General features: G+C 46.0%; 1 protein-coding gene across 1 annotated transcript in view; it reads right to left on the reverse strand.

Moving 5' to 3' along the window:
* SH2B2 (SH2B adaptor protein 2) overlaps positions 1 to 2165 on the reverse strand; it is an 81823-nt gene extending 79658 nt beyond the window's left edge. Inside the window, exon 1 of the mRNA XM_075013932.1 lies at positions 2032 to 2165. The gene's annotated coding sequence lies outside the window, so the exon portion shown is untranslated. The remainder of the gene's footprint in view (positions 1 to 2031) is intronic.
* Between the last annotated feature and the right edge of the window lie 16696 nt (positions 2166 to 18861).

Genomic DNA, 18861 nt, shown 5'->3' on the forward strand with positions numbered 1-18861 from the left:
TACATGACTCACTGATTTGCAGTTTGGGACTAATGCTTCTAAGTCACTCTGATGCACCTGAATGGTCATTCCTTAGGGAACATGAGGCGTTGTTACATGTTCTAGAACAGTGGTTTCCAACCTGGGGTCTATGGATCCAGGGGTATTGCAGGAGGTCCATGAAAAAAAAAAATAGAAACAAAAATGATCATAGAAAATAAGTTTTAAACGAATTGCAAAGTTACAATTATTTTTAAATTAAATATCTTCCAATAATGTTATTAATTGTCGTTTTCTTTTAATGAATGCACATAGCAGCTAGACTTGGCTTTGATGGGGGTCCACAAACAGTTCAGGAGGATGATTGGGAATCCTTACTATTGAAAACGTCGGGATCCGTTGTTCTAGAACAAACAGGTTCATTTTTCTGGACAAGTGAAAGATTGCTATCACAATGGTTTTGAGCAGCAATGGAGAGGCTAGTTTATGTTTGGAATGCAAACTTGGAATGAGCTTAATTATCAGTTTCTGAAGTTCATACATGCCTCCTACAACATTGTCTCAATAAGGATACATTTCAAATTTCCAAAGCATGGATCTATTGTATGCCTTCCAATTTGTTACAAAAACAGCAGCAAGAGAAACTAGAGATAAAACGGAAGAGTCGCAAAGTCCCCGTAATGTGGGTCTGATTCTTTCACTTCCACAAGGCAAAGAAGGAGAAATTTCCCTGAAAGGTACAGAGCTATACCAGAGCAAAATCAGGATAAGCAAGAAAAGAAGCGCGTGGGCCTGATTCAACAGGAGTTGCAGGTGCTCAGTACGTCTCAGGATCAGGCCCGTAGGAGGGGAACAACTTGCTAATAGGAGAATTCAAACTTCTCCAAAGAGGAGAACTTGGTAAGCACCAGGGAAATCCAGGAGGCCCTCGAAAACCTTAATTAAAGAGCTAAGCAAGGTTTTGTATTTTAATCAACACAAACGCATATGCTGGGACCCTGCAAGTTGCTGAGCACCCATTCATTTCTCTGGTCAGCAGCTATGTCCCACACCTTGGTAGCTCGGGAACAAACTGAAGAAAGAGAAATACTGCCAACCTTTTGTATTTACGAGTGATAAAAGCCCACCAAGCAGTCACACAAGTTACACCTTTTACCATGTCCCACACACCCAAAATTTCATCCCTATTGTCTGGGTCCCCCAGCATGGATCTTGAGACTTCAGACAGCTCCCAGGACCACTCAAAGTACTGATCCCACATATTTCAAATAAAGGATGTTTTTAAAATTTATCGTTACAGACCTAGCTGAGAAGCAGTCAGGGCTGTCATCAAGATTTAGTGTCCCTTTAAAACCAAAAAAGGGAAGAGAAAGAGACAGTAAGGGGGAATGTTGAGTTTCCAGCAAGCAAGGACAGCAGTCCACCCCCAGCTTTCAAGGCTGGCAGCAGACTCAGCCTAGGTGTCTGCTACAGCATGTGCTGATCCTTGTTCTGTAACCCTTTCTTCGGCTTAAAAAAGCCAGGCAGGCACCTGAGCAAGAATCTCCAGCAGGAGCCCAAGAGGGGTGGGCGTCCTAGTCTCAGGCTCAGAACAGAACAGAAGGAACAATCAGCAGCTCATCTGTAACCCCGACCAACCATGCAACGAACAGCTTAAAGGGCTGCGGCTCTGGGGAGCGGTCAGTGGGACACTGTCCCCTCTCTCAGCCCTGCTCAAGCCACAGCGCGAGTGGGGCTCCCAGCAGGGACCTTTCATTAAATAACCAGCAGGGATCCTATCACGGACACAACCCTGCCCCACTGTCGCGGAGCCACGAGGGTCTCAGGCTACCCCCCCTCCCCACCCCGCCGCACCATGCCCGGGAACAACAAGGGCGCTCCCTGGCCAGCAGGCGAGGCCGTGGAGGGATCCCCCTTGCCGGCTCGGAGCGGGGGCAAGCAGCACAGCCGGGGGAAGGGGGCTCCGTCCCCCCTCCAAGCAGCGCCCCCCCCCATGCCGCGCCCCACCCCTCCAGCCCTAGCTACCGCGAGCGGAGCGGGAGAGACACTTACCGGGCTCGGAAGCTCATTGCACGGGAGCGGGGCTGACGCCTTCCCCCCGGGCGCTGGCTGCTGCGGGGGCCCCACGGGCGAGCCCAGCCCCACTCTTGCCTGCCGGAGACAGATGCCAGGGAGCCCCGCGCAGCGCGGCGGCCCGGCCAGCCCGGCCCGGCCCCCTGCTCCGCCCCCTGCCCGGCAGGGTTTAAAGGGCCTCGCTCCGCGCGGTGGGGAGGCTGGGCTGGTCCTGTCCCCGGCTGCCGGGCCCGGCAGGGAGCAGCTGCGCGCGAGACTCCGCCCCCCCGCGCCCGGAGCAGCTGCATGGCCCCGGTGGGCGGGGAGGGGGGCAGCGGCGCGCGAGCCCCACTCCCGGGGAGATGCAGGGCGCCCCCCACCCCGCCGGCCGCGTGGAGACAGACTTCAAGCCAGTCCCCGCCCTTGGTGGCGGCGGAGAGGGGCCCTGGCAGGGCAGGCGCTCACCGCCGGCTGCTGCCTGCGCCACGGGCTCACGGTGGGACGCAACCTCGAGGGCGGGGGGCTGCCCGGGGAGTCCCTGCAGCCAGAGCCCCCTCAGCCCTGACGGGCGGCTCTCAGGCCGCAGCTAATGGTCCCAGGGCTTATTGATTGAGATTGCTGATGATTCCGTGACGCATCAAGGAAACCAGAGCCACTGCTGCTGGTTACCAGGAGGTGGGCAAGCTGCAGCCCACATGGAGCAAGAGGAGGAGGGTGTTTGTTTAGCCTACAAGCAGCGACAGCTCTAGGACAAGTTTTGTTTTTTTTTTCCTTTTCTGGGGCGCGTGGGGGGGCTCTGTGATTCACTGCCCAGCTTCCTTTTTATTTATGTGGCCCGTCCCAAATATTTACTTATCCTCACCAGGGAGGAATTACACAGGAAGATGCAGCCGAAAGAGAACCTACTGCAGAAGGTTAAACAGCAGAAGTTGCGGCTATCCGGGCATATCTGCAGAAAGAACTATGAATGAAAAGTTAAGACCCCAGGGTTTGGCATAATGGACAGGTCAAATAGGAGAGGCAGACCCCACAGAGAGTGGGTAGATGAGACTGGTGCGGAGCTAGTCTATAAAAACTAAGCCACTCTGCACTGGACGGGGAAAGATGGAAGGAAATAGCACGGGAGGCATCAGATACCAATGGTTGCTGAGCCCAGGGCTGTTGATGATGGTGACTACACCTCTGCCAGGTCCCCATTTGTAGAGTGGGAAGCAAGACCAGGAGAGATTAAGGCCCATCCCCATAAACAGATGTAGGTATAACCAACACCCACTGCTATGGTTCACGGTCCCATGTAGTGACACCTAGACCATTTACACAGAGTCAAAAAATGGGTGCCTGCTACAGCCTTAACTGAGAGCCAGCTGGCCTTTAGCACCAACTGTAGAAGTTGCTGCACTAAGCTTCAGAGGTCCCAGATCCGAATCTGCCTGTGGGCAGCTACATAGGTACCTAACTCTACTTTGGAGGATGGGCCTAACTGCAGATAGGCAAGTCCTGGAGCAGTGTGTCTTGTTCTGGTTTTTTTTGTGTTTGTTTGTTTGTTTTTTTAAACCTGTAAGTACCCCCAGACTTCTCTCGAGTACCCCTAAGCGTATGGGTACGACATGTTGAGAAACAGTCTTAAAGTAATCTGAGGTCTTGAAACAAGTGCCAATCAACCTTTCCAGATTCCATTTCAGGAATCAGATTTGTTTTGCCTACCACCAAGTTACCCCTCACTTAAGAAATACTTACAAAAATGCAAAAATATCCCAGAAGGCTACTATTGAAAATGGGCTGAATTTCTATCTTATTATCAATAAATGAATTGGAATATAAATATTGCACTTACATTTCAGCGTAAGGCATCTGAAGCAGTAGAAACAAATCATTCTCTGCATGAACTTTTAGATTATACTGACTTTACTAGTATTTTAATGTAGCCTGTTGTAAAAATAGGAAAATATCCAGATGAGTTGATGTACCCTGTGGAAGATCTCGCTGTACCCCAAAGGTTACATGTACACTTGGTTGAGAAACTCTGTCCTAGAGGAAGATTGGAGTTAAGTTCATGGCTCTGCTGGGTGTCCCAGCTCAGTGTCTTGAATACAGGACCTTACTTCCTCTCTGCTCATGATCTGCTCTGCTAGACACTGCCTGTGTAAGGCTTGCTTCCTAGAATGGGGGTTTATGAGGCAAGTCCTAAGGTTTGTAAAGAACCTTTCGGCTTACAAGGGTTGTTACCTAAGCGAGAGGCTGTGGAGTGTTAGCCGATGGCCTGGCTACATGGAGGTAATTAATATCTTGTGTTAGCCAACTTCTGTTAGTGATAAAGATTATTTTGAGCACACAGGTCTCTTCCTCAGCTCTGGGCTCACCCATCCTGTGTCTGATATTATGGGACCAACAGGGTTACATGAGTAGGGTGACTATATTTCCTTGTGTGAAGCTGATGTTGCTGCTCATCTGTGGTCTGACTGCCCCCTCCTCCCAACTAGGCTGGGGCTGGCATCACTGCTCACTTGAGCCCTGCCCATGTGTGGGGCTGGCATTGCTGCTCATCACCATGCATGTTCTTCTGCTCCCTGTTTTTCGGCAAGAGCGAAAGTAGGTGCAGATGCCCACTTTCATCAAAAAAGTCAGAACAGGACAGGACTTGGAAAATGGGACCATTCTGGCCAGAATGGAGCGTATGGTCACTCTATACATAAGATGAATTCAAGGTGATATTTTATAGAGTGTGGGGAGTAAGTGAAATGGGGTTTTTGGTTGAGGTCAGTGACTACAGGGAATTTAAAGTTTTTGTCATATATGCGCCTGGGAGTAGCTAGACTCAGAAGGGAGGTTTCTATTTATTGTTGCCCCACTCTTCTCTCACCAACCAACGCTGATTGCCCAAGCATGCCTTGGTAGGGGGTGGGGTTTGTAAGGCAAAGTACTTGTCTTCAAAAATTGTCATTGCTGAGGCCCAGCTGCCCAAAAGCATTTCAGCTTCTAGTTTTCATTGATGGTAGTGGACATTAATAGTCAAAATAACTATCGGCAAAGATCAGGTCCATAGCTCTAAGCTTTATAGTGATACAAACTAACCCACAGCTTCGCAATGCTCCTATGAAGGCACGAAATATTATTCTCATTCTATAGATAGAGAAACTCAGGTGCTAAGAAACACAGTGTTCACCCAGATCACACATGCTACATCCACACTAGCACTCCTCTTTTGAAAGAAGCATGCAAATAAAAGAAATAAAAAATGCAAATGAGACGTGGATTTACATAGCTGACACCTCATTTGCATATTCTGTTGAAAAAATAGGAAGAAGTGTTCTTTTGAAGATGGGGATGATTTTCAAAAGAGCTGCGTCTACATGGCTTTTCTTGTTTCGAAAAATAGGCAAATGAGGTGCCAGCTGTGTAAATCTGTGCCTCATTTGCATTTTTGATGTCCTTCATTTGCATGCCACTTTCAAAAGAGGAATGCTAGTGTAGATGTATCCACAGTTAATTACTGGAATTAGAATTCAGCAATTTTTAATTTACACTTCCTTTGCAAGCTACACTGAAGCAACACAAGACACAATGACCCAATAGCCTGACAAGTCCTACAGGCCATTTGAACACTGAGTCTTCAATAATATGTATAAACTGAAAATCTCTTTAAAAATCTGTTGCAGACTGGAGCTCTAGGGGCTGTTTACAATGTTTAAATCTTGCTATTCAACTGCCCCTATGTTCTATCATGTGTCTTCAGCCGTCATCACTTTTCCCATTAATTCTTATTTGAGTCATAGAATCATAGAAGAGTAGGACTGGAAGGGACCTCGAGAGGCCATCGAGTCCAGCCCCCTGCCCTCATGGCAGGACCAAGCACCTTCTAGACCATCCCTGAAAGCCATCTAACCTCTTCTTAAATATCTCCAGTGATGGAGATTCTACCACTTCCCTTGGCAATTCGTTCCAGTGTTTGATCACGCTGACAGTTAGGAACTTTTTCCTAATGTCCAACCTGAACTTCCCCTGCTGCAATTTCAGTCCTTTGCCTCTTGTTCTATCCTCAGAGGCAAGGAAGAACAAGTTCCCTCCCTCTGCCTTATGACACCCTTTTAGATACCTGAAAACTGCTATCATGTCCCCCCTCAATCTTCTCTTTTCCAAACTAAACAAGCCCAATTCTTTCAGCCTTTCTTCATAGGTCATGTTCTCTAGACCTTTGATCATTCTCGTTGCTCTCCTCTGGACCTTCTCCAATTTCTCCACATCCTTCCTGAACCGCGGTGCCCAGAACTGCACACAATACTCCAGCTGAGGCCTAACCAGCACAGAGTAGAGCGGGAGAATGACTTCTCGTGTCTTGTTCACAACACACCTGTTAATGCATCCTAGAATCATGTTTGCTTTTTTTGCAACAGCATCACACTGTTGACTCATATTTAGCTTGTGGTCCACTATAACCCCTAGATCCCTTTCTGCTGTGCTCATTCCTAGGCAGTCCTTTCCCATTCTGTATGTGTGACACTGATTGTTCCTTCCTAAGTGGAGCACTTTGCATTTGTCCTTATTAAACTTCATCCTGTTTACCTCAGCCCATTTCTCTCTTAACCTATTCTTCCCCCACTGTGGGCTGCCCACCTGCTTCCCATACTGCATTGCCTAGTGCAGTAGTCTGGGGCTGACCTCCTCTGAGAAGACAGAGGCCAAAAAGCATTGAGTACTTCAGCTTTTCCCACATCATCTGTCATTAGGTTACCTCCCTCACCAGGTAAGGGCCCCACACCCTCCCTGATCACCCTCTTACTGTTAACATGCCTGTAGAAACCCTTCTTGTTTCTCTTCACATCTCTCTCTAGCTGCAGTTCCAGTTGTGCTTTTGTCTGCCTGATTACTTCCTGGCATTCTCAAGCAATATTATTTATACTCCTCCTTAGTCATCTGTCCAAGTTTCCACTTCTTACATGCATCCTTTTTGTGTTCCTTTTGTCTTTGGTTGCCTGGTGTACAACTACCGCTCTCCAGAAGGTCACGCCCATTTCAGCCGCACCCTGAAACCTGAACCCCAATCCTATGTTTACCTCATCCCCATAAGCCCCTCAAACACCAAATGAAAGAAACTTGCCAAACAGCTGAGCGTGAGAGCTGCTCCGATCTGGAAGCCTATGGTGCACAAATCAAAACCTGTCTAAACTGCTCATTAATCATAGAATCATAGAAGAGTAGGACTAGAAGGGACCTCAAGAGCCCATCGAGTCCAGCCCCCTGCCCTCATGGCAGGACCAAGCACTTTCTAGAGCATCCCGAAAGCCATCTATCTAACCTCTTCTTAAATATCTCCAGTGATGGAGATTCTACCACTTCCCTTGGCAATTCGTTCCAGTGTTTGATCACCCTGACAGTTAGGAACTTTTTCCTAATGTCCAATCTGAACCTCCCCTGCTGCAATTTAAGTCCATTGCCTCTTGTTCTATCCTCAGAGGCAAGGAAGAACAAGTTCCCTCCCTCTGCCTTATGACACCCTTTTAGATACCTGAAAACTGCTATCATGTCCCCCCTCAATCTTCTCTTTTCCAAACTAAAAAAGCCCAATTCCTTCAGCCTCTCTTCATAGGTCATGTTCTCTAGACCTTCGATCATTCTCGTTGCTCTCCTCTGGACCCTCTCCAATTTCTCCACATCCTCCCTGAACTGCATTGCCCAGAACTGGACACAATACTCCAGCTGAGGCCTAACCAGTGCAGAGTAGAGCGGGAGAATGACTTCTCGTGTCTTGTTCACAACACACCTGTTAATGCATCCTAGAATCATGTTTGCTTTTTTTGCAACAGCATCACATTGTTGACTCATAGTTAACTTGTGGTCCACGATACCCTCTAGATCCCTTTCTGCTGTGCTCATTCCTAGGCAGTCCTTTCCCATTCTGTATGTGTGACACTGATTGTTCCTTCCTAAGTGGAGCACTTTGCATTTGTCCTTATTAAACTTCATCCTGTTTACCTCAGCCCATTTCTCCAGTTTATCCAGATCCTTTTGAATTATGACCCTATCCTCCAAAGAAGCTGCAACCCCTCCCAGCTTGGTATCATCTGCAAACTTAATAAGTGTACTTTCTATGTCAATATCTAAACCATTAATGAAGATATTGAATAGAACTGGTCCTAAAACAGACCCCTGTGGAACCCCACTAGTTATACTTTTCCAGCAGGATTGAAAGCCATTAATAACTACTCTCTGGGTACGGTTTTCCAGCCAGTTGTTCACCCACCTTATAGTAGCCCCATCTAAGTTGTATTTGAGTAGTTTATTATCAAGTATATTATGTGAGACCGTGTCAAATGCTTTACTGAAGTCTAGGTATATCACATCCACCGCTTCTCCCTTATCCACAAGGCTTGATATTCTATCAAAGAAAGCTATTAGATTGGTTTGACGTGATCTGTTTTTAACAAAACCATGCTGGCTGTTCCCTATCACCTTACTACCTTCCAATTGCTTGCAGATGATTTCTTTAATGACCTGCTCCATTATCTTTCCTGGCACAGAAGTTAAGCTGACTGGCCTGTAGTTTCCTGGGTTATTCTTGTTCCCCTTTTTATAAATGGGTACTATATTTGCCCTTTTCCAGTCTTCTGGAATCTCTCCCGTCTCCCATGATTTTCCAAAAATGATTGCTAAAGGCTCAGATACCTCTTCCATCAGCTCCTTGAGGATTCTAGGATGGCCATAATTAGGATTAAGGATTAAGACTAGGATTAAGGATTAAGACTAGGATGGAGTCATGGCCATAATTAATATATTTAAATGGGCAAATAAAGAATAATGCAGCTTCTATGTTCATCAGTAGCAAACAGTCTCAATAAAAGTCTGGTTACCAGATCAGCATCTGATATGATCCCACACCAAGTATTTCTGCATTGTGGGCAAGACAGCAGAGCCCACATTTGACGTTTCAGCAGTATATCATTGTCCCCTTAAGGGCGGGTAGGTGTGCGTAATCAGGAGTTCTGGGAAGGGAGCTGTAGGGATGTTCTGGGATTTGTCATTCATCTCTAAAGTAGGACCAGTTCACTAGGAGAAGGTTGTTGGTTGGGTTTTGGTTTTTGTTTTTTTTTTGGGCAGCGGGGGCACTATATACTCCTGCAGCTTATCACTTGTAAAAAGTGAAGGGACATCTTGCCTTTTGGGTCTACTACTAGCTTAACAAGTTTATTAAGCTAATAATACACTTGATCTTAGCCAAAAGGTCGTATTAATCCTTGAAGGCCCAAAGGAAGTTGACTTTACATAGGCTCTCTCAGGACTGATATGTAGCACGAGCCTCCTATGGCACTGAGCCATAGGCTGATTGAGACCTGATCTCCTGCCCCTTGTAAAGCCTTTTAGATCCTGTTTCTGTTTGAAGGTTGTTTTTTAAACAGGGAGCTGAGTTAAGTACAGCGATTTAGAGTCCACGTTGTCTCCTGTGCTTGTCAGGTTGTGAAAGATGCGGCTAACTTCTTTATAACTCCGTATACGCCTCTCTCTTCAGGAATTCCAAGATGAGCCCTGTATTTGTGGTTTACAGGTTTTTAACATCCTGCTTCAGGAGAGGAAAAACTACATGGAAACTGCTTCAATTTCTGCCCTCCAGGAATTAAAATCCTCTTGGAAGATGAGGGACCAAAACATTGAAAATTGTCCACCACTTCCTTTTGTGTGTTCAACTACAGCTTGCTTGGGGCTGATTTTCAGAGGTGCTGAAGATCCACAGTTCCATTCACAGTTAATGGGACCTGGGTATACTCAACACCGCTGAAAAGTAGAACCAATGGGCCTTCATTTTGGGAGACAGAACTTCTGAAAGTTTTGGCCCAGGCTTCTGATTTTTCTCAGCTGTATTTAGGTATCAAAAGTGCATGAGGGCCAAATACACAAGTGCAAGAAATACAAACACTACAAGCTGAACATGCTCCTTAATGTCTTTGCCCTGCAATTAGAGGATTATATATGACTGTGCTGCTCTGCACAAATAACTGGCAAGCTGCTGATGGGGTGTGGATTGTGATGTGTTGCGTACCCTGAAGTGGAGGCCAGATCCGTGTAAATCAGCATAGCTTCATTGACTTCAGTGGCATTACGCTGATTAAAAAACAGAGCTTATGCTGATTGACACTGGCTGAAGGGCTATCCCAACATGTCCCTGTCCCCTGTGCCAAGAGCGTGAAGGGAAAACTCAGCAGCAGCATGTTTTTATTGTCTATGATAACAAATAACTTCTCTTTGTCGATCAGGGTGGTCCAAATGCAGCAAATAACCAGGAGTTGGGTGCATTGGGGAGGGACCTTCAAAAAGCACTTGCAAAGGATGTACAGGCATCAGGTGAGCAGTCAGGCCCTTGGTGTAATAAAATACATGTGCTCTTGCTGTGTTTCATGACTGAATTGTTGGGGCAGAAATCAGGGTCCTGGAAACCAAAGACATTTTCCACAAGCTTTATAGACTTGGAGATGTGAGATTTGTTGTCTTCAGGAGACGAATGCTGTATTTTGCAAATGGTTCACACAGGCCAGACAGGAAATCTTGCCCAATGGGATTCTTGCTAGCATTGTGTGTACGTACAAGGTGGAAGACACAGACTCTTCTGCCATAACATGGGAGCTGGCTAGTATCCCATTAGGGAGTACAGGCCCTGCTCTTTGTAAAAGTGGATGCCTGAACAGGAGAGTAGGCATAGGGTTAAGTGAAGGTGGGTCTGTGATTCCCCACTCCTGTCATGCAGGCAAGGCAGGGGAATATCCCACATCTCCTTACGGGGTGGGGGTTTCAGGACAGCAGTGCTAAAGTGAGCAGTCTAGGTATGCCAGGAGAAATTCTGCCTAAATGGATCAGAATTTGGTATACCAGCTACTCTCACCCCTTCTAATAGGCCTTTAAAGAGTGGGGAAATGAAAAGTTTTGTATTTGCATATCCATATCAGTACTTTTTTTAAACATCCCCTTCTGCTTCTTAAAAGGCAACTTTTAAAAGCCAATAATAGAAAATCTAGGACAAAACCCTTGTCTGTACAGTCTAGTCTCCAGAACAAGCAACTGAGCAGGGACTCTTTTGGGTTTTATCTTGATTCACTCTGTGATCTTGGACAAGTGTCTCAGCACCTCCACTGCAGGGCAGTAACCTACTTTCCTCGCAGGAGAGTTTTGATACCTGATTAATGCTTATTAGAAGAATGGAGACCCAGGATTGAATGTTTGTTGCAAAACCTGGCTTACAATGCCAGCAGCATTTCCTTCTCTCCTGCTTGCCTAGGTCACTGATTTCCTCTCCCCGAAAATCTTCCCCATTCATATACCTTTATACAAAGAATATTAGTTTCAGATTTCATTAGCGGTCTCATTGCACTCAGTATTTATTGGCCTGTAAGCACAGGAGTCTGTTGCATGCAGTGGTAACGCACGATGCTGATAGCTGCAAGGAGATAATGCTTTAGCTCCTTTCTCATGCAGGAAAGATCAACTTTCATACACAAAGGATTGACAAGTTATCACTCTGTGGCTAGCCTCATGTTCCTTCCAACAGTGGGAGTTCTCAGCACCAGATTAACCCCTATCCTGATAATCAGAGCAGTGGTATCTCTTAGATAATGATAACTGTAATGGCCCTTGCACTGCCCCTCCACTGTGGTCCTAGAATCCCTTGATCAAATCCCTCAGCAACTGCCTAGGGATGATCTTGCAACACTTCCTACCCTGAATGAGGTCCAAGCTGCCATCAAAGCAATGAAGTACAACAAGGCAACTGTACTGGATGGAATCCCTGCCAAAGTGTTCCAGGAAGGCAGGCCAAAGCTCCACAAACAACTCCACCTCCTGATCTTCAAGATCTAGGATAGGGAGCAGATGCCGTGGGAGTTCAGAGATACACTGATTATCAGTCTCTTCAAGAAGGGCAACAAGGTGGACTGTGGAAACTATCATGGCATCTCCCTCCTGGCAATGGCAGGGAAAATCCTAGCTCAAATCCTGCCACTCTCAGAAGAAATTATCCTAGAATCCCAGTGTGGCTTCCCACCATTCCAAGTGGACATGATCTTTGCCACCTGGCAAATGCAAGAAAAATGTTGTGAACAAAACCAAGCCTTTTATATGAGTTTCATCGATCCGACCAAAGCATTCAACTCAATCAGTTGTAGTGCCCTGTGGACCATCCTTCAAAGATAGGTTTCCCCAAAAACTTCATTAGCATCTTGAGGCTGCTTCACAACATGACTGCCACAGTATTAAGCAACAATGGATCCCAAAGTGACTCTTTTGTGGTCAAAACAGGTCAAACAAGATTGCGTCATTGCCCCATGACTGTTCTGCATCTTCATTACTATGTCCCTTCACGCCACTGATAGCAAGTTTCCAGATGGTGTGAGGATTATCTACAGAATGAACAGGAAGCTTTTCAATCTCAGGAGACTGAAGGCTCAAAGCAAGACTTCCACAACCTCGATCATGGATCTTTGGTATGTGGATGATATATGGTTGCTGCTTGTTCTTCTGCAGCCCTCCAGAACATCTTCAACACCTTTGCCAAAGCATATGAGAATCTTGGCCTCACACTGAACATCAGAAAGACCAAGCTCTACCAATCCTTGCCAACAGGACAATTTCATCTCATGTACCTTCTCTTGAAGTCAACGGAGAACTGCTAGAAGATATGGAAGACACCTTGGGCGTTACCTTTCCACTAAAGTTGACATTGACGCAGAAATCCAACATTGTTTGATCTGTGCAAGCTCTGCTTTTGCATGCCTCAGACAAAGGATCTTTGAGAACTGGGGCATCTATGCCAAGACAAAGCTCCTTGTGTACTGTGCAGTAGTTGTTCCAATGCTACCATATGCATGGGAAACCTGGACAAAATACAAGCATCATTTGAAGGCACTTGAACAATATCATCTATGCTGCCTCAGTAGAATCCTAAATATCTCTTGGGAGAATAGGCGCACGAACATTAGCATCCTGGAAGAATTGCATTGAACGCTAGCATCATCAGCATTGAAGCCATTATCATTCATCAGCAGCTTTATTGGACTGGTCAAATGGTTCAGATAGGTGATCAGCACCTCCCAAAACAGATTCAGTTTTCCATGTTGAAGGATGGATGGAGGAGTGTTGGGGGCCAGAGAAAGCGATATTCGGACGTGCTGGAGGCACACATGAAAAAGTGCAGCACTGGTGTGAACACTTGGGAGAACTTTGCCCAGGACCGTTCCCAGTGGAGAGCAGTAATCCATGAGTGGGTGGCGCAATTTGACAGGTCCTGCCACGGCGCAGAGAAAGAGGGGAAGAGAAGGAGAAAAAAAAAAAACATAAAAAATTGCCACCTGCCCTTCCAATAATTACCAGAACTTGTCCCCCTTCTGTGATAAGACCTGCAGCTCCAGAATCGGGCTGGTCAGCTATCAATGGACTCACAAATAGGAGGGTGACATGAAAATGTCTTACTTGTTATCGAGTGACTGCCAAGAGAGATCTCTTTGATGGTGTGCATGCTGCCTGTGCCCTTTGAAATGGATACAGCAGGGATTTTCAGTCTGTGGTATCAAAAACCTGTATCAAAGAGTTGTGACTGGACCAATCGACATAGAAGTTGGAGGCAAGCATTTGGAGGGGGCGGGGGTACCAGGGAGCTAGTCTGTGTACACATGGCTGGAATGCTATATGCAGTGGTAGTGTGGCTTAATGCACAGAGCCAGTTGAGAGTTCCAAGCGTGGAGACTTCAACCCCTGCTACATGAAACAATGGGCCTCTACTCTTCTATTATTGGTAAGTGGGATTGAAGGGGGGATCCCAGCTAGATGTGAAAGAGGTTTACAGGTAGATCGTGCAGGATCAAGACTTCCTTGTTTGCATGTGTTGTGGAGAGGACCCATTTTCAGCTTCGTGATTGCACAGAGGTCAGAGATGTCTCCAGTGTTTTGAACTATCCACATTTTGGGCTGTCCCAATTTTCACATGCACACAAAGTCCAAATGCCATCTTTATGGTACTCTAGATAATTCCCAAGGTGGATTACTGGAAATTTGGGTCCTGCTGAATATCCTTATGTGCCGCTGTAGATCTGCTCACTGAAGGCCTGATCCCAAATAGCAGATGTCACTGGAAATTGTATTGATCTCAATAGTTATATGAACTCCTTACCAGAATTCTCTTCATAGTCTTTCTCTGTAAAAGTTTCTGTACAGTGCTATTTACTTCAAATAATGCTTCCCCCCATGGGATCCTATCACCATAAGAACTTTAAAAATCTCCAGCTTTTATTAAACACCAGTCAAGAGCAAACTTGGCTTCTTTTAAAGCTTAAAGTAAATACCCTGGATAAAGAATATGCAGCCATGTTGGTTGCAGGATATTAGAAAGACAAGGTGAGGTAATGTCTCCTGGTGGACCAATTTCTGTTCACTCACCCCATTGTGTTTAGCTGTGACACTGTGTACATTTCCCAGACCTGAAGAAGAGGTCTGCATAAGTTTGAAAGTTTCTCTCACCGTCACAAGTTGGTCTAATAAAAAAATATCTCCCCTGCCGTGTCTCTGTGAACAAGAACAGTTTTGAAGCAGCAGATGTGAGACTGGCTGCTGTATAATAGTGAACTCTGGGCTTTCACTCCAAAAAGTTGCTAATAGCGGCTTGCTTACTTAGGTAAATGGGATAATGCACATGCTTCTCCAGTGCCCTCACGCCCCAATCATCAGTGATGTATGCCTCATGGCATCGCATTGAGGTCTGCAGTGAGCTGTTTTTACCTCTCAGAGAGACAATTCAAAGCAAAGAAAGCTTGGGCAAGTGGAAGTAGCAGAGTTGGGTAGGGAGCAGAAATTGAAGTTTATGCTTGTTTTTGTGCCTGGTTTTCTCCAGTTCATAACGAACCCCTCAAATTAAATATTTTTCCTAGCCTTAAATACCATTGGCTGGGAGCATTGCCTCTGCTGGGAGCCCAGGCTCCAGGGCGCAGAGTCTGATGGTTATTTTGCCCTGGGCTGTCGAAGAACTGGAAGTCAGGATCTCCACACAGCTCTCAGAGCCTGGCAGGAAACCCGGCAGATTTCAAAACTTGTCTGATGAGTAGGGTTATATCAAACTCCTGTCTGGCTTCTGGCACAATATCCTCAAAACTGACACAGTCCTGCAGCTGGGTTGTTTATGTGCTTTGCTATAATCAGCAAATTCTGGTTGCTTTTTTCCTGACCAGTTTGAATGGGTGGTCAGCTGAGAGCCCATGTAAGGCCGTAGACAGGAACTGAGGGCAAGGGTATTTTCAAAGCCAGTGTTTGGCTGTATCCAAGATCCCTGAGAGCCTAGTGGCTTGTGACTGCTGAAGGAGCAGGATAGAGCTCCAGGAGGGAAACCCACCCAGTGTCTCTTTCAGAAAAGACCAGGGTTGCCCCAGGGGCTCAGATGCCAGTTGCCTCAGGGACATGAGCATGACTAATCCAGCAGGGGCAGGTTAAGGTGTAGAAACATCAGTCCCTGTAATTTCTGTTCGCTGAAAATGGACAACAGTCAGGAAGGGGACTTCCCACCCTCCGGTCCAAGGGCTGAGCTGTCAGCTATAGAGAACTGGGACTTGCTGAAGGGGGAGAGGAGTTGTGGGGATGAGGTAAACATAGGATTGGGGTTCAGGTTTCAGGGTGCGGCTGAAATGGGCGTGACCTTCTGGAGAGCGGTAGTTGTACACCAGGCAACCAAAGACAAAAGGAACACAAAAAGGATGCATGTAAGAAGTGGAAACTTGGACAGATGACTAAGGAGGAGTATAAATAATATTGCTTGAGAATGCCAGGGAGTAATCAGGCAGACAAAAGCACAACTGGAACTGCAGCTAGAGAGAGATGTGAAGAGTAACAAGAAGGGTTTCTACAGGCATGTTAACAGTAAGAGGGTGATCAGGGAGGATGCGGGGCCCTTACCTGGTGAGGGAGGTAACCTAATGACAGATGATGTGGGAAAAGCTGAAGTACTCAATGCTTTTTGGCCTCTGTCTTCTCAGAGGAGGTCAGCCCCAGACTACTGCACTAGGCAATGCAGTATGGGAAGCAGGTGGGCAGCCCACAGTGGGGGAAGAATAGGTTAAGAGAGAAATGGGCTGAGGTAAACAGGATGAAGTTTAATAAGGACAAATGCAAAGTGCTCCACTTAGGAAGGAACAATCAGTGTCACACATACAGAATGGGAAAGGACTGCCTAGGAATGAGCACAGCAGAAAGGGATCTAGGGGTTATAGTGGACCACAAGCTAAATATGAGTCAACAGTGTGATGCTGTTGCAAAAAAAGCAAACATGATTCTAGGATGCATTAACAGGTGTGTTGTGAACAAGACACGAGAAGTCATTCTCCCGCTCTACTCTGTGCTGGTTAGGCCTCAGCTGGAGTATTGTGTACAGTTCTGGGCACCGTGGTTCAGGAAGGATGTGGAGAAATTGGAGAGGGTCCAGAGGAGAGCAACGAGAATGATCAAAGGTCTAGAGAACATGACCTATGAAGAAAGGCGGAAAGAATTGGGCTTGTTTAGTTTGGAAAAGAGAAGATTGAGGGGGGACATGATAGCAGTTTTCAGGTATCTAAAAGGGTGTCATAAGGCAGAGGGAGGGAACTTGTTCTTCCTTGCCTCTGAGGATAGAACAAGAGGCAAAGGACTGAAATTGCAGCAGGGGAAGTTCAGGTTGGACATTAGGAAAAAGTTCCTAACTGTCAGGGTGATCAAACACTGGAACGAATTGCCAAGGGAAGTGGTAGAATCTCCATCACTGGAGATATTTAAGAAGAGGTTAGATAGATGGCTTTCGGGATGCTCTAGAAAGTGCTTGGTCCTGCCATGAGGGCAGGGGGCTGGACTCGATGGGCTCTTGAGGTCCCTTCTAGTCCTACTCTTCTATGATTCTATGATTAATGAGCAGTTTAGACAGGTTTTGATTTGTGCACCATAGGCTTCCAGATCGGAGCAGCTGTCACGCTCAGCTGTTTGGCAAGTTTCTTTCATTTGGTGTTTGAGGGGCTTATGTAAGTACCTTGCTTCTCGTCATTCCACCAGCTTGTCACTTTGCTTCTATCTCATTCTGTGATGTCTGTTACAGAAAAGTTTAGTAGGATCCGGTTGCACAGTCACGATATATACTCCATCGGCTGAGCCGATCGCAACAATTTTTCCCCTTTGAAGGGCAGCTGTCCACACATGTAGCTGGATACATTGGACTAAGGGGAAGTCCACAGAGATGTGCTGCATTTTGGTTTAAATGCTGCTACTCACACCTGGAATATCTTCTGTAATCAGTGCACCTCCAGAGTGGAAGCATGGCATTGTGGTTAAAGTATGGGATTGAGACAGGCTTCCTTTGTGACCTTGGGCATGTCCCTTCTTTACTGTGTCTCAGTTCCTACTCTGTAAAATTGGGATCAGAATCCTTACTTCCCTGCATCCTTTTGCTGTCTTGCCTGTGTTTAATGTTAAGCTCTTCAGGGCAGGGACTATCTTATTACACATGTGTATGGTGCCTAGACCCAAACTTGCTTGTGGCTTCTTCATGCTACTGTTCTCTATTACAGTAAGTTTACTGTTTTGGATCCTGCCCTAAAGACTCCAGTAGAATTAATCAGTTTTCATCAGAGTTGTTGACAGAAAATGGTTGTTTTGTTGAAATGGAAACTTCCAGGGGAAATGTCCTGCTTCTGACCTCAGACACACAAATTCAATATTTTGACCAACAATTTTTTCTCATGCTTGCAATTTACTATAGGGGTGGGGCTGGTGAAGAACCAGTTGTGTGCTCAGCTCTACTAGCTATGCTTTGTCGGCCTTCCTAGGCTAACTATTACTCCTGTGGTTTTGGGTGGCAGTTGGTTTTTCACCCCGGGTTTCGCTTCTTCAGATTAGAGCAAGCTATTTTTAAAAAAGCAATTGCCAATATGTGAATGCAACAAAGAACTTACCTCTTGACCTGCCCTCGTTTCATGCACAGCTGTAAAAGCACTGATCAGATCTTTGAAAAAATCACATTACTCAGAGCCAAAAAAAAAAAAAAACCCTTTAAAGGGACTAATTTTAGGTCTCTACATTTGGCCTGAGTGCATGCAATCAGCAATGTGGAAGAGCCAGTTTAACTTTTTCCCCGTGATTTTGTTTTCCTCATAGCTTCATTAGGAACTAGGCTCACAGTGGCAGGATACCATTCACAAGTGCCTGCCTTCCCAGATTCCTTTAAGGATTTGTTGAAAAGCTAAGGGCCACACATGAATTGCAATAAGCTGTGTTGGGGGCCCACTGCAAAGCCACTTGGGATTAATGAAAAGCTTCTGCAGGAGGTTTTCATTCAGGTGCTTGGTGCTGGATCTAAAGGTGTTCTGGGCCCACTCTTCCTTTTACCCTCTTTTTATAACTCCACTGATTGTAATGAGCAGTTACTCCTGATAGACACTGGGGTGAGATCAGGATCAGGCCCTCCTACACACTTGGGTAGCATGGCTCATCCAAAGCACACACCAAAGCACTCCTCAGTGTAGCAATACATCACTATCCCGGATTTATAGCTGAACCTTTTAAAGAAATAAACTTATAAGTAGGGCAGAGCAGAGCATGTTGAAACACAGCTCTCTGTTAAATGATTAAAATGGTGGTTGAATAAACTTAACATGTGCTTTCTTCTGCCAATTCTAATTACAGTGGGACTCCCTTAGAGCAGTTAGCTGTCTTATTTATTAAAAAACCAAACCAAAAACTCTACAAGGAATACACTTCATTGTGTAATAAGCCTCTGGAAGAAACTCTGGCTGGACTTTCACTTTGAGCTTGATGTGCACATGAAATCCGTTGTCTGGACCCAAAGGTGCTTTT

This window comes from Carettochelys insculpta, chromosome 19 (assembly GCF_033958435.1).
Source record: "Carettochelys insculpta isolate YL-2023 chromosome 19, ASM3395843v1, whole genome shotgun sequence".
NCBI classification, from domain to species: Eukaryota; Metazoa; Chordata; order Testudines; family Carettochelyidae; genus Carettochelys; species Carettochelys insculpta.